This window comes from Rhinolophus ferrumequinum, chromosome 14 (genome assembly GCF_004115265.2).
Source record: "Rhinolophus ferrumequinum isolate MPI-CBG mRhiFer1 chromosome 14, mRhiFer1_v1.p, whole genome shotgun sequence".
Classification (NCBI taxonomy): domain Eukaryota; kingdom Metazoa; phylum Chordata; class Mammalia; order Chiroptera; family Rhinolophidae; genus Rhinolophus; species Rhinolophus ferrumequinum.
The window spans coordinates 21907410-21924247 of record NC_046297.1 but is presented as its reverse complement, the minus strand read 5'-3'; the positions used below and the strand labels follow the sequence as shown (position 1 = coordinate 21924247).

The following is a 16838-nucleotide window of genomic DNA, read 5'->3' as shown; positions in this document are numbered from 1 at the left end:
CACGACCAAATAAATGCAGGAAAAAAAGTAAAATAGTATTACCTATATAAACGGCATTTTGTGATGCTGAATGGCTCCCCACTTCTTTCCCAATTTAACTTTTAAAATCTAACTTGCCTACTGAGAGAAATGGATATAAGTATTGCTATTTGTAAACCAAATGGATCAAAATTTCATTAAGCTTAATAATATTATGGAAGAGACAAACTCGTTCTCTTGGAGAGAGCATGTGGAACGTCACCAAAGAACAGCAGCCTCCTGATGACAGCACCTTGCATGCCCACACTGTACACGCTTGTGCAACTTGGGCTTGTTACCTACAATACCTGCCAATTTGTCTCTCAGAATGCTGTAAGGACTGCTGAAATGTAGCAATAAAGCTGTGCTCTCAAAAGCATGCGAGGGAAGTTAAATACAGATTTGCTACAGACGGGGATGTCAAGCAGAAAGCATCTTTTGGTTTTAAGAAGTAATTGTTGAAAAAAATCTTAAAATATCTTAAAAATGCCTATTAGTAGCATGATCTTCAGTAGACTAAGAACATGTACAGAAAATTTAATAATTCTTGATTGTATAAGTAAATGTGAAAAGTATAATGGCCAAAAGGCAGAAAAAAGTAGAATTATCTATTACAGAGAGAACAGGGCACAGAAAGCTTAGTAAACTCTAAGTATTTCAAAGATGAACATTCACAATCATGATTATAAGAACCTGAGAGGGATAATATAAATAAAATAGTTAAAATACAATAAGAAAGGGATTCACCAATGACAGATTAAATGAAAATAATTTTACTGAATGTTCTTAACACAATTCTAATTACATTCCCCTGAAATCAAATTTTCATATATTTTAAGAATTTGATGATAAATAAAATATTTAATAGAGGACATTCAAGCATCATTATAAAAATACTAAGGGTATATTTGAAAGCAGCATTATTCTCATAGTTTAAAAGACAAGAAAAATTAAAATTTAGACTAATAAAAGATATTTAAAAAGTTAAAGCAAAAGCTCCATTCTTTTGTAAAGCACAGGACATGCATAAACGTGAGAGCTGAATTCTGCACATCAAAATTGCAAAATAATAAAATTAACTTTGTAAATACTTACTTGCCCAGGGCACATACTGAGTTTTTGGTAGGGTAGTTAAGAATATAAGTCTATTTTGTGTATTCTGTTATTTTAATAATATAAATACCTTACAAGTGTAGAGTGTTTCCATTTCTATTACCTCCCTGGAATTCAACAGACCTGAGAGGCGGACGCATTTATCATCATTTTCATTTTAAGGTGAAAGGCCCAGAGAAGCCGAACATCTTGATAGTATACATGTGGTCAAGCATATGTGGTCAAAAAGGGGCTTATGCCCTAAAACTCCTATTTCACTCCTATTCTACTGCATTCTAGAAGGGCAGGTTGGCAAATCAATTTGCAAGCAGATAAATCCTCTCATTACACTTAAAAAACAAGAATGGGGGTAGTGCCTATTCCTCTATCAGAGCGGTCAATACAACCACCCAAAGGAAACAAATTTAAGATTTAAAAAGCTTCTTTTAATATAGTTTACAAAGTAAATTTTAAATAAATAACAGTTAAAATAATAACTAGTATATCTGTCTGATGGATAGTGATTTGGATAGGGAAAAAAAATTTAAAACCAAAGCTAACTAGTGAACAACAAATTTTTATATTTTTTTCTTTTTTCTGACCAATATATATTTTATTCCATTTCAAATACATTCACACAAATATTATTTATGTTTCCTGTTATTGGCATTTATAAAAATCTTTTAGAGAACTATTTTGATATAATTTAAAATCATGTAATATTTAAAATACTACAATAGTCTACAAATTACCCGTTATATATTTTACAGTCTGAAATAAAATCATAAATAAAGCCATCATTTTCATTCATTTTATCACAAAATTCCAAAATCATGGTTAATTTTCCTAAATTTGACCTATTTTGAATTCTTCTGAGTGGCCAAATAATTTCAAGGGACTGCTACTTAATTCCCAAAACAAAGGAAACCAGGAGCTGGTTAGAGTTATTTGGCTTGATATAATAAACATAAAAAATAAAGGTTGCATTTATATAATCCTAAATAAATGTCAACTACAATTATTTGTGTATTCTCTTTTAGAGGATTAACAAAACTTTTAAAAGGCATTGGACTACTATTCTGAAAAGTCTGCAACAAAATTTGTACTCCTGTGTTTCTTTTTTAGGTATCAAAGATTGGTTTTCAAATGATTAAAGTTCTTCTTTGCCTTGATTTGAAGAATTGTGAAACAAGATAGAAAATGCACATATACCCATTTCAAATCGCCCTAAGATGAAACAGGACTTGGAACACCCTTCTAGTTTTTGCTGGAACTACAACATTTTTCCTAGGGCAACTTTGCATACATAAAAATAATAATTGAAGGAGCTATTTTTTGCGTGGGTGTGCACACACACAGGTTTATCTTCTTCCTATGTTTTACATTCTGAAAAGTGACTCACACAGAAAAATAACAAGCAAAAATGTATCAGACATCAAGGGTCTACTAAAACGAATTCCTATGAGGATGCCGGCTAAGGAACAGACCTGTATTAAAACTGTTTTTATACTTAAAATGCTACAGTTCTGATAGTCATTTCTCTAACAGCTGTGAATTTTTACAACACTTACCTGCATCAATAATTCTTTCATATTTAAGTTAAACGTCAAACATATACTTTGCTAATTAAGGGCAAATGTCATACATAATCAAAGCTTTATTCTCCTTTATGCTAATCATAAAACATCATTAGCAAACAATTCAGAAAATGTCAACATTTGCTTGAAACATGTTTTTCATATAGAGTAAGTAGGTAGGCTACAAAAGGAAACTTACCAGTAGTTAAAACTTTATGTGTATAAAACACAATAGAGCTTTGAATAATGTGAAAGAAATTGTTAACAAGATAACGTAATTGAAGACAGCCAATTTTGAAGTAAGGGCAACAGCATACTTGGAACACTTTTTTTGATCCTGCATGATAATGCGGAAATTTTTAAAGCATTCAATTTCTGTAGAACTGTAAAATCACTTATTAAAGAATAATGAAAGGAAAAAAAAATCTTGCAACTATAAAATCTAAGAATCAAAAATAGACGGTAGGCAGCATTGGGGCAGGAGCTGTGTCAGTTTTATTCACTGCTGTTTCCAATAAAGGTAAAATTTTTGTTGCATGAATGTAAATAATTAAAGCGGGGCAAGTGCTTTCCAGCAACAAAATGAACTATACAATGGCTCAATTACCATAGTAGACATAGGACAGAACATACATTTCTATGTTCACGTGAAAAAAAAATACAGTATGGATACAACTTGGTTCAACAAACTAAATAAGCCACTAGAAAGGAATTTTTGAAACTTAGCAGCTATTTGTAAAGTCTTTGGTTAAAACAATAGCAACTGTAATGAATGCTGTCTAAAATACTTGTTTCGTTTCACAAAACAAGCCTTCTCTGATTGATCTTACTGCTAAGGACTCAATTAATACAAGGAGATAATATCAATTCGTTCCCATTCCTAATAAAAATTTCTAAAGTGAAAACATGCCTGGTACCTGCATCCATGCCTGGCATGAAACATGAAGGACGGTTGGATGGTGAGATGGTTATAGTTAGACGGGGCTGCTGATGCATCAAGAGAAGAGATAGGAGCAGAAGTGCCCACTGCAAAGCAGGAGACATGGCAAAGAGCTGAGTCTGCACCTGACCTGCCTAACTTGTAAGTAGATACCCAAATAATGTATCTTATACTCAGGATATCAAAAATTACAGTACTTATTTTCCTACAGTTGATGTCATAGTTAACTAAAATTAATCATAAACAAGGATGCTTTCTTTGAATTACTGTATTGGATATTTACAACTTTTGAGCAATTCATTAAAATGCAGTTTTAGGACAACCCTTTTGAAATTTATCATTAAAATGTAGCCTTCCTATCCTTAGATAGCCATATATTTTACATAAAAGCAAACAGAGAAGTGAAGGGAAATAGCAGAACTATTTGTTTTTAAGAACCAGTAGAAAAGATTCAATAAATTTCAAAGTGGAACCAACAAAATCCAATGTCAATTCTCTCTTGTCTGTACAACTACAATGCTCTGTTTTGGGCCATCTGTTTATTTTGTTTTCTAGAGTACCCAGAGACAATCTGAACAGATAATCTGATGATGATGGAATATTCAAATAAATTTTATCTTCCAATTCAGAAATATTTTCCTTGGTTATTTTATGGAGCAATAACATCGTGTTCGGTTAAAAAGCTTTTTTTCTCCTTGAAAAACCCTCTTTTAATGATCCACGGCTTAGAAATTAGCATTTCATTTTAACTACTATGTGGGGGACTTTTCCCTCTATGGTTGTAGATTTTTATCAAAATAAAAACACTGAAAAACACAGATGAGTGGTATGCTGGGGATATTTTCATTTTCTTCACATACAGCAATTAGTAAGTATTCGCAAACAGGAAATAATAGAGGAATTGTGCAAAAGGGAAGCAATGATGCCTGAGAGAGAAAAGAATCGTAATTATATCTGAATATAAAGTAAGATTGCTTAATCAAAAATTTAATCATTTTTAGAGGTTTTCCTGGTTTTGTCCGTTTTTTTGCTATAAAGTATTTCCAAAATAGTAGTGCTCTTGGTAGGATTATAAAGTAGGCAGCTCACAGGTCAACTCAATCTAAAAACTGCATAGTTCCCAAATTGTAATGAGTTATTTTTATTTTTATGACCACTAACTCTTAAATTCCTGGGGCTACAATAAAAATGCTTGACACCATCCATAAACATGTTCACACTGAAGGACCCCAAACATTTGGAGGACATGCCTCCATTCATTTATGGTTAACTGTCTACTGCTATTAAAATTACAAATACAGCATAATCCAGGTTTCATGCTTGAACTCTCCAAGCACTCAGACTGAATCTGTCTATAAGTTCAAATGGAAAGGCAGAAATAATACACATTACGACAAAAGTGATGAGGAAAGGTTTTCCTTAATTATAAAAGCTCATGCATAGAATTAGCTTTAAGCAATCTCAAAGTAAATTGCACTTTAAATATAGGCTTGTGCTATGGTATAAAACAAGGTATCAATGTTGTTAACTGTGTGTGCAAAATCTTGAGTAGCACTCAACAATCTAATGAAAACAGAACCCCCCCCCAAAAAAAAGAAACCAGAACCCACATCCAGGTAAGGCTCTATAAGTGCCATGACTCTGCTTCCTATGCCCATGTCGCTGTTCAGGATAAACCGCTTGTGGAAACTACACTTCTATTTATTCCTACATAACAGGTAAATGGGACCAGTTCTAGGCAAAATTGTCAAGAGGATCTATGCACTTCTCCGGCTGTGACAATCAGAAGAGATTTGACTGATTTTACTTGAGTGAGATGAACTTCGGAACTTTATCTCCTAAAATATGAACTGTAAAGCTCTTCTGGAAATTCCGTTTTTCCCCCGGGACTGTAAATTTATCTATGGGGAGACTATTATTCATCCTTATATCCCCAGCACCTAGTCAGGGCCCTGGCATGCAGTACACAGTTGATAAATATCTGACAAATATAACTATAGTCCCTTTAAAGAAGTTCAGGACTCAAAACAAGCAGTTAAACATGTTTTCGGGTTCCTGGAATCTCAAATTGATTTAAAGAAAGCTCAGAAAACAAACCCCATAAAATGAAATTGTTAGTTTGTTTTGATGGAGGGGTGGAGACTTGGGGGAGCATCACAACCACCTGGGAGCCTGTCATGTTTCTGTCAGGAGGTGTCGAAAGCTAGGGAGACTTGGGCACATGCTACTCAGAGGCCTGCAGGCAGCCTGACTGGCAGGGAGACACACCTGGGCAGCACTCAGTTGGCCTGGATTTTTAGAACATTTCTGCTTTCAAACGTTAAATTCCATAGCTCCTTAAGCGCATGTCAACTGTACTGATTATGATTTACAGTTTGGAAACAGCCAATGAAGTTTTATGGGAAGGAAAAAGAAACAAAGTAAAATTCAAAATCTTTAAAGAGGATGTTCATCATGTGAATTAAAATGTGACGAGGACGTTGAAAATATCAGAAAAATTTTTTTACTTATTATAGATACAAGACAGATCAAAAGGAGAAAATCTGTGTAAATGTAGTTGGCTAAGTAAAAAATGAAAAAAAAATTTTCTTTTCTTAGCTGTCAAAGAAAACAGCTTTGTTAAAAAGAAGTTTAAAAACTACAATGAAGTAGAAAAAGAAAAAAAATCTATAACCTGTAACACTGAAAAAATTAACATTTCATTTATTTAAAAACTATTTATAATATAAATGACTAAAGTTTTACGCTAACCTTAAAATGCTTAAACTCCACAGAAAACTGTGATTAGAGAATTTCTGCCAGATTAATTTATGTACCTTTTATTTGATTAGAGCTCTGTTCTTGGATACTGTGAGGACCTGCCTGGCTCTCAGCCTACATCCTCCTTTCCCCAGGGCGGGGCCCCTGCCTGCCATCAGTGGAGTTTGAGCCCATCCTCCGGCACTTGGCACAGCCATCTTTGTTTTTACCAGCCTTCCCATCCTAGGGCTGAGGGTCCTGGCCTCTAAACCTCAATCCTGTGTTTGAGGTCCTGCTGACACTTACCTGGAGCGAAATCCATGTATACCTGATTCCCAAGTATCACTCACTACACCTTGATTCTGTGCCACTGAGCTGCATCTACAAGGTTAGGAAATCTAGTTGCCTGTGTGTGCCCTCTTTCCAACAAGGGCTAGCAAACTGCTGCTGTTGTCCCACTGAGTTCCTTGTTCTAGCATCTGCCCCATTCCAGCAAGCAGTTAGCCTTCCTCCCCACCTGCTCACAGTTAATCAGATCCTTCCCAGCAGACAGAAAGAAATATAGTGGTAACATGGGATAGTCTATTACTCTGAGCAGGCTTCCGAGAAAGAAGAGCTTAAGAGTTCATCTGTGGCTATTTGGGGACATGAATAAATAAGCTTTTATAGCAGCTATGCATTTTGTGCAGAGTAAGGAAGACCGCTCCTTGTCAGTATTCCAATCCTTCCATTAGACCATAACTATTAGTGAAATCCCACTGAATACAATACATACTGAGAGACTTAAAATAGTAAGTGGCATGCTTATTATGTGGCATGCTTTTCAAAGATTTTAATATTTTATCTTACATTATTTAGAAATGGAATGACTGATCACTTTGAAAGCCATGCCATATAATGATAAAAGCCACCTACCTGAGGCCCTGCTCCAAACTCTAGCAAGGTAACCTTATTAATAGACCATGATAGAATGAAGCATTCTGGGTGCCAAATACAGCCAATGCAGCACCAAGAGGCAACCTAAAAAGAAAAGAAGAGTTAGTTTGAAATTCCAAAAGTCAGACCCAATCTGGTTAATGGCATATGAACCAAATTGTTTTTTATTTATTATCACTTATTCATATTCTTTATATTTTTTCTTTATTGGAAAATCTATCTCAAATCGTGTTAGAAACAAAAAATTTATATTACATTGAAAAATGAAAACTAAACAAATCAATATCCCTAGATTTATATATTTCCCCCCAAATCACAATTATCTAAATTGTTTATATTTTCATTTGGTAAAATATTAATCCAAGTCTATTGCCATTTCTCAAAATGGCTGCTTATTTTCTTCATTTATATTCTAAACACATCACTATTTCCTCTGTAACACAGTTCTCAGAAAAACCTTTCGAGGTGTGGATCTCCTCTGAATACTAGCTGAACCTCAGGCTGTCTGTTCTGTTCAGAGGGAAGAGTGCAAACCACTGGTGCCCTGAAGTAGAGGCAGAATGAGGAGATGGGCAAGTGGTCGGCTCCTGAATCAGTCTTTTTTATGAGACTACTATTCATTTTAAAGTGAATTCACAGGTGGCAAGTCCATGTTCAACAACGAAGAAAAACCAAAACGTATTCTGAAGTACTCAATGTTTTGAGTTTTCCTCAGCTTCATTCTGTTGGGGCAGGTAGTGAAGACCTACCTCTATGGGAAATAACCAAGAGAGAAAATGAATGCCAGGAGTTCTACGCAGAAATCGTCAACTTCCTTTCCCTAGACCAGAGAGTCAATGCACAATTATACAGGGCTACCACTCTATTAAGATAGCTGACATTATGTAATAAATATTATTAACACCTATTACATATAGCTTCAATCTGAATTACTGGGGATGCAAACAGACATGGCCCGTTCTCTAGGAGCATACTCATACAAGCTAGTTGCAGCTCCTGGATAGATATCTTACGTCAAGCTAAGCAATATGACTGTTAAATAATATAAAAGTGCCATAAAGCAGGATTAGAGTGACAAATCAATAGTAAAAACAGTATTATATGGTATAAGCAAGTACCACAGAGGCTCAGAAAAGGAAAATACTACTATGGATTTTTGCTTTGAAGAATATACAATAAAAGAAGGGAGGGAAAAGATGGTATGTGTGGGCATGCCAGTTAGTCATCAGAATTCATAGGTTAGAAGTGAGGATTATTATAGATTCTAAGATGACCCTCTGGCTGGAGTACAGTGTAATTTATTGACATTGTAAAGATTCAAATGAGAAAAGTGCACTGAAGCCTAGTGTCCAGAATATTGTACACTCATGTACTAATAATGAGAAGTGGGGCAACTATAAAACACAGAATGGGTCAGAAGTACCAAGAACAAGTACTTGAGGTGGGGGAGAGAAGCAAAGAGGGGAGGGGAGAAGTAAGTGTTCAAATGAGACACAAGAGGTGGGTGCTGGAGCAGTCCAGAGCAGAGCTGCAAACCAGTAAACACAAGCATTTCCTAGAAAAAAGGCCACTTATATGGCTGACAATATCAATAAAGAAGATAGCATAGTGGACAAAGATAGTTGTATAGTTTACTCAACAGACAGATTCAAACCGATTTACTGGCTCACTCATGTTGGAGTCTAACAACCCCACTGTAAGAGGGAACTGGATACCCAAAAGGGGAGAGGGGCAGAGACAGAGCTTCAAGGAGAAAGAAAAGGTGGCAAAAACCACCCCACGCTCTTTCTTGCATAGAGTTCACCCCTTAGGAACAAAGACACCAAACTTCAGCAAGAAAGGGCAAGGGGTGAGATGGGTGGGAGTGAGAATGGAGGAGGAAGGAGAGAGAAAAACCTAAATGAGGACAGCCAGTTGAGTGACAAGGTAATGACTTCCAGAAAGAGGATACTTTCTTTCAAAGAGTTTTGCACTGAAAGAGGAGAAAAAAGGTAGGGTGGTGGCTAGAGGGGAACTCAGGATGCCAGGTGGGAGAGACAAGAGAACCCTTATGTGCTAAGGATAAAGAGGCAGGGAAGAAATGGAACATTCTGGGAGGCAAAGCAAAATGGGAGCCAGAGAAAAGGGAGAGGTTTTCGTCTTAGATAAGAAGAGGGGTTTCTTTACTGACCTAAGAGGGATATATATTCATCCTAGTTAAGTTTTTTGGCCAAGAGGCAAGGAGTGTGCTTAACTTTGTCAGTGCCAAATAGGAGGGTCATGTATCTGTTAAGAATGAGGGAGGAGCAAAAGGTACTTGCCCTGGGGACAGGAGGGAAGATTAGAAGGCCACATGGAGAACAAGGAGAGGGGTGTTCAGGGTCATCCTTGAAAGCTTCACAAAAAACAAAACTTGCCATAAAGAATTAACTTTTTTAGTTATTGTTGGTGGGGGTATAAATTGTTAAAACTTTTCTGGAACACAGTGTGGAAATATGTAATCAAAGCCTTTTAAATGTTTGTATATGTTGACCTGATAATTCGTTTCATTTCTAAAAATTTAAGCCCCCGTCCCCAAAAGAAAGGAGAAACAAAGATTTAAGTGTGTTTAAAGGTATTAAGAAGTACAAATTGCCACTTACAAAAATAGTCACAGGAATGTAAAGTACTCATAGGGAATATAGTCAATAATATTGTAATAATTCTGCATGGTGTCAGATGGGTACTAGACTTACCGGGGTGATCACTGTGTAAGTTATATAAATGTCTAATCACTATGTTGTATACCTGAAACAAATATTATGTGTCATATGTAATTGAAAATTACTAAAAAAAATTTAAAATACTAAAAGTTGATAATGTCTAATAAAAGAAGTATGATATGTCTATATGATAGCATAACTATGCAGCCATTAAAAATAATGCGCTTAACAAATATGAATTAAATCACATGGAAACCACTGATAAAATGCTAAATTTTTAAAAAGTAGGACATAGAATACACTATGATTCTAATTTTGTAAAGTACATACTTAGAACTACTCACCTTCCACTCCCCCCTACCCCCAGTACCCTTAAATGTATCTAGGTAAGTTATAAATTTAAAAAAATAGCAAGATACAGGCTTTATACTCTTCTGTATTTTACAAGTGTTTTATTTTTATAATTAGAAAGATATCATTTCACCAAAAAGTGTGTTTTTTTTAAATAAACAGTGCTGGAAAAGTTTGTCTATATACAAAGAAAAAGAACCTGGATCCATACTTTACACCATATACAAACTTAACTCTAAGTGGATTCATAGATACAAATGTAAACCCTGAAACTGTAAAAATACTAGAAGAAAACAGAAAAAAACCTTGTGACATTTAGTCAAAAATTCCTTGGCTACAACACTGAAAGTACAGCCCATAAAACAACAGACTGATAAATTGAATTTTATCAAAGTTTAAAACTGCTCTTCAAAAGACAATGTTAAGAGAATGAAAAAACAAGTCTCTAGAAGACTAGAAGAAAATCTTTGCAGAGCATGCATCTGATACAGGACTTGTAGCCAGAATATATATAAAGAACTTCCAAAAATCAACAATAAGAAAACCCAATTAAAAAATAGGCAAAATATTTAAATGAAAATCTCAAGATATACAAATGGCAAATAAGCACATGAAAAGATGCTCAACATCATTGGTCCTTAGGGAAATAGAAATTAATACCACAATGAACCCATTAGAATGACTTAAAATTAAAAAGACTGACCACCTGACTATGCACCAGCTGGTGGAGATGTGAAGCAAATGGAACCATGTATCACTGCAAGAAAGTAAAAATGGTACAGTCATTTTAGAAAAGTTTCTTAAAAAGTTAAGCATGTGCCTACCACATGACAGAGTCATTTCACACCTATGTATATACCCAAGAGATATGAAAACTTATATACAAAGTCTCGTACATCTTGTATTCATAGCAGCTTTATTTGTAATAATCAAAAACTAGATACAACCTAAATGTCCATTCAGATTCAGGTATGAACTTCTGATACACGGATGAATCTCAAAATAATTATCCTGAATGAAAGACGTCGAACAAAAAAGTACATATTTCACTTATATAAAATTCTAGGAAATGCAAACTAATCTGCAGTGACAGAAAGCAGCTCAGTGGTTATCTGGGGGAAGGGGAAGGGACACTCACAAAAGGACATGAACAGACTTCTGGGAATGGTGAACATATTTACTATGTTGACTGTGGTGATGGTTTCAGGAATGTAGACATGTCACAACTTGGTAAATTGTACACTTTAAATGTGTGTGGTTTACTAAATATCAATTATAACTCAAAGCTATAAAAAGGCAAAGTTCATATTGAGAAAAACAAAATTAATAAGGATGAGAAATCTTCATATGAATTTACTGAAGTTTGCATGGAAAAAAAAACAAAACAAAACCCAAAACCACTTTCTGCGAATTGATAAACTAAAATCCTTTATAAGGGCAATGACTCAAAATGACAAATCCTTCCTTCCCATTCAGACGGGGGGAAAAAGATGAGGAATATTGGTTTAAATGTAAGAGTCACATTCAACTCTCACTAGAAAGGATACATGTTCAGGCAGTTTTTAGAGCCACATTCTCAGCTGTCGCCCTTGGAGGAAGTCAGTGCAGTTCACCTGTTGCGTTAGAGACTAGCACATCATACTACATGATTTAAAGGCTCCAGGAATACCCTCTAACTGGAACTGAGAGCTACAAATAATAAATAGTTCGGGGATAAGACCCATTTATCAAATACCAAAGGAAATACCCACTGAAGTGTTTCAGTTCAGGCTGTGTATAGTACTTTCAAGTATGTTAATTAGTGGCAGCCTTAAAAAGAAATAGTGTCATGCTAATTGATAGACCTGCCTTGGATTAATTTTTAAAAATACACAAAGTAACCCTCCAGCCAAGATAAAAGAATGAGTAAGTGTTAGCCAAGCATGTGCAGGAATTCCAGGTAAGGGAGTCAGAAGCTGTACGGTGGGTCTGGGTAACTTCAGGTAATGTTATTTTGGGAGTCAAGAGGGAGAGAAAGAATGAATCTATGAGACTGGAGATGGGTGCAGGAAATTTGTATGAGTCATGTTACCGAGGGCTGACAAATTTAAAACAATTCTGATAATTTACAAATTATCCCACCTGCAGGTGCCTGTATAACTGACTCCCCTCACTCCCGTCCCCAGCGATGTGTTTAGATTATTCAGGAAACAACCAATCTTTGTGTGCCTTTGTTGATTTCTGAAGCAGAATTAAGTGGTCATTCTCTTTTCAATTTTTATCTAGCTTTGCATTTTTAAAAAGAAATTTGACCTTCCTCATCATAAACTCAGGCCTTTGAAGTGTTCGCTGACAGATAATTAACAAAAAGGGGTTTAAATCTGTCGATGTGAGGTTCAGGGTCCTCTTTCTTGAAGCCTCAGCCAGGACCTGGGGTGGCCCCTTCTCCACTGCAGGACACATTCCTGGTTTGCGCTCTCCACCCCAACTTTGGTAAGGAGATGTGTTACAGAAAGGTCTTTCCATAATCTTAACCAGTACAGTTCTGGCAATCGTCTTTAAACTGCTCCTTTAAAACCCTGCCTAGGAGAGCACCTCAAAACACAAATTCTTACAAGGATTCCGAGTCAAGCAGTATAGGGGAACAGTGATACAGAGGCAAGGGACTGTCTTTTGGGAATCAGAACTGAGTTTTGAATCCTGCCTGACTCTTACCATCAGCGTAGCTTTGGACAATTTAATTTCTCTTCCGAGTTTGCCTCTGCAGGATGGGAATAAATACTTACCCTGCATTACTGCTAGAATAAACAAGGTGATGTATGTAAAATCTCTAGCATAGTTCTGAGGGCTCAAAATGCAAAGCTATTACATTCTGTGTGTCACTCAGAAATAAGTGCAGTTCCAAAATGGTCTGATGTGCACTTATAAATAAGGTTTGCTGTTTTTTTTTTTTCCTGGCACAGGCTATTTTAAGAATCATAACCAACAGAATCCTTGAAGGACAAACACTGGGACTACACCATGTGAAGACTATGCAGTCATATGTAATGTGAGATTTATATGAAAAGTGGTGAAGTAGTATACTTCTGATCTCTTGTCTCTGTGACATAGATGGGGTATACCCGACATTTTATGGTGGTCATGGTCACAGATAATCCTAAATCACAGCTAAAATAAAGCCGATCCGGGTAGGCCCGGTGGCTCAGGTGGTTGGAGTGCAGTGCTCCTAATGCTGTGGTCACTGGTTCGATTCCCACATGGGCCAGTGAGCTGCGCCCTCTACAGCTAAGATTGTGAACAACGGCTTTCCCTGGAGCTGGGCTGCCGTGAACAGCTAGAGGTTGACATGGGCTGCCACCGGCTGCTGAGTGCTGCCAGGAGTGGCCGGTGGCCAGCGTGAGTGGCTGGCAGCCAGCGTGAGCAGCCGTGGGCTGCTGTGTGCTGCTGTGGGCTACCATGTGCTGCCATGAGTGGCCGGCAGCCAGCGTGAGTGGCCGGCAGCCAGCGAGAGCTGCTGTGTGCAGCCAACTGACGACCGGCGACCGACTGCCTCAGCCAGGGTGAGCGCAAGTCTCGTAATACCAGCATGGGCCAGCAAGCTGGTCCTACACAAGTAGACTGAGAAACGACGGCTTGAACTGGAGTCTGGGGGGGAGGTAGAAGAAGAGAAAACAAACAAACAAAAAAAACAACAGCTGATCCATGTGGAGGCAGCAGTAATTTTGCATGTTGAACTGAATGGTAATTTGGGTATTATGTAATTACTGACCACCCAGGCATGGACTGAGCCTCTGCCTGTAGCTTAACTATGGTAAAAGATTGTAACGTACCTGTGAAAATATCAAGATTACTAAAAAATCAGAGGAAACAGCTACATATTAGCGGGGGGAATGTACTCTATTGAAGTACACAGTACACTAAAATTCCACACTGTGAATTCCACAACATGGGAATGTCTCTTTCACGTAGCCTCTTAATCCCCACACTTATCCTCCTTACACTGAAGCAAGGGTTGGCAGAAGGGGTGTGGAACTGAATCCTGTCTTGCAGAACCAGGCTGGGGAGGGATGAGGTACAGAGGGAAGGCACAGGGAGGAGACAGGGAGCCAATACTGGAAAAACATGAGTACTCAACTAAGACTCACACCACACCAGGGCTGCTCTAAAAGACAGTAATTTTTCATAGTTTTTAAACAGGCAATGTGTGATTTTTGAGGTTTCTAAATGATTACACTTCTATCATTTTTACATCCTTGCTTACCCTTTGCAGAAGAAATGTTTCTAAACACTAGATATAATTTTAACTAAGTAAATTTACATTAGATTCACCTTGTCAAACAGTTACCTTTAGCAACAACACAGTGTATGTCAAATTTATCTATAGGTACCTGCCACAACACTGGACTTGCTTGTTTACTTTTAATTTTTTTTATTGCATTTATCTTGATTATAATTTTTTTTATTGCATATATTCTTGATTATAAGAAATGATACAGACTTGAGTATGTATTTTTCCACGTGTTTACCTATACAATATTGGACGTGCTTTTTGGCCTTTCTGAACCTAAGTATCTTTAATTGTGAAAAGAACACAGTTGATTCTTAATTAAGTAGGATAACTGGAAAGTAAAGTAGAAGGCCACAGAAAATCATGGCTGAAACAAAAATTAGTCACAACAGTACACTGACTGGTGGTCCTTTTGCTTTTTAAACTGAAACTCGTTTGGATAATATAAAACTATGGGTCAATCCATGCTGGGGGAGAGGGGAAAAAGTGACTGCAAGAGTAACAAAAACAGCAAAGAAACTCTTGGGTCTGTCTCCAATATCCTCAGTTGGGTCCGTCCCACTGAAGGCCATAAATAAGCTCCATCAGGGCAGAGATCTTGCCTTTTATGGTCTATTTCTGTATCCCTAATACCTAGAAGAGTGGACATACAAAGGAGGTACTCAAATATTTGTTGAATGAAAGGAAAAAGAGGGAAGGAGGGAAGCTATCTATTCTGTTGGTCAAATGGATTTGTAGAAGAAAATAGTTGTCCAACCTACTTGATTACTTTTGTGAATGATTAAAAATTGACTGAACACTTTAAATTTGAAAATTCTCTTGGATTTCCCTTGAGTAATTAGGCAACTAAGAACACCTTGTTCTCTTTCTTAACTTGGCCCACCCTCACAGATCCCAGGACGCTGCAGTCACTGTGCCATCTTGTGGTCATACCTAGAAAGTTCCTCTTCTTCAATACACCAGTAGAGTCCTCCTTCCTGCACAGAGGCTCTTAGAATGGGCTGATAAATCAATCTCTATTATTTAACTATCAAGGTACCATGGAAAACACCAAGATTTATCAGTGCTCCCATCAGAGTGTGTTATCTAGTACAGGAGGTATCCCAAAAGGATACTTAAAATTACTCATAACATAAAATAGAAGGTAGAAGATGCTATAAAATAAGTATAGTTTAGGAACAAGGGGGATTCACAGAAAGAAAAGATTTTTTTCAACCTCTGGAGATGAGAATTTGGGAAAGAAAAGCCAGCTGAACTGAGTGGAGAGAGAGAGGTAAGCTGTGGCCCTGTCCGTGGGGCTGGGAGGTGGGGAGTACAGCCCCGGGGGTAGGAGCCACCCAGACAAGAGCAGGGCCTGAGCGTGTGTGGGCTACAGCAGGAGCGGTTATTTCCTTGACTGGAGCCTGCTGTGCCTTAAGGAAAAGAGGCTGTAGAAAGGCAGGGCTGGGAGCAGCCTAGGAAGCTGCGAAAGGGGCTCTGCTTCAGGACGTAGAACAGTAGAGGGATAAAAAGGTAGTTCTGTTTGTAGAAGTGATCCTGTCTGGTGATTACGGGGGTCATGTGGACGAGCTGTGTGGCCTTACCTTTTTGCAGCTTGGGTTTCCACAGTTTAAAAGTGAGACAATTGAACCCTACAGGGTTGTTGTGAGGAATAAGTGATATTGTATGTAAAGCACATACCACTGTGATCAGCATTAATGTTAAGGAACAGCCAGTAATATGAAGACCTTGAATGGCAGCCTATTTAACAGACGAGGAAGAACAGGCAAAGGTTTGGAAAAGCAGGGTAAGGACCAGAGGGGAAGATGGCCTGTGGCAGAGACATGGGGGCCACCTTACAACACACAGGCATTTGGGAGAAGGAGCGTGGAGAGGGGGCAAAAGGAGGAACTATACCACTTATAAACTGGACAGAAGAGGATGGCCAGAAGGGTAGAAGGAACATCACTGACTAGGAGGAAAACCAGGAAGCTGTACTGTCATAGAAACAAAAGGAAGAGAATGTTTCATGGGGACAGTGGTCAAGATAACACTAAATCCTATTCCCTTTTGATTTAGCAGCATGTAGGATTTTAGTAATCTTGGAAGAAGTATTTTAGGGGTTGGAAAACCAGAATGCAAGGCTGAAGGTGAGGAAGAGTGCCGTGTGAGAAATCTGAGCTCTAAGTACACATCACTCTTTGGAGAAATGGTACTAGCTGGAGGGGAAGGTACAGAAAAGGGGGAGCTTTGTTATT

The 16838-nt window shown here is 37.4% G+C and overlaps 1 protein-coding gene across 6 annotated transcripts in view; it reads right to left on the bottom strand.

Moving 5' to 3' along the window:
- PLAG1 (PLAG1 zinc finger) overlaps positions 1-16838 on the bottom strand; it is a 44494-nt gene that overhangs the window by 10470 nt on the left and 17186 nt on the right. For 3 of the 6 annotated variants that reach the window (XM_033126800.1, XM_033126803.1, XM_033126804.1), the window contains exon 2: positions 7282-7386. The exons of the other annotated variants lie outside the window; for them this stretch is intronic. The gene's annotated coding sequence lies outside the window, so the exon portion shown is untranslated. The remainder of the gene's footprint in view (positions 1-7281; positions 7387-16838) is intronic. 6 annotated transcript variants of the gene reach the window in all.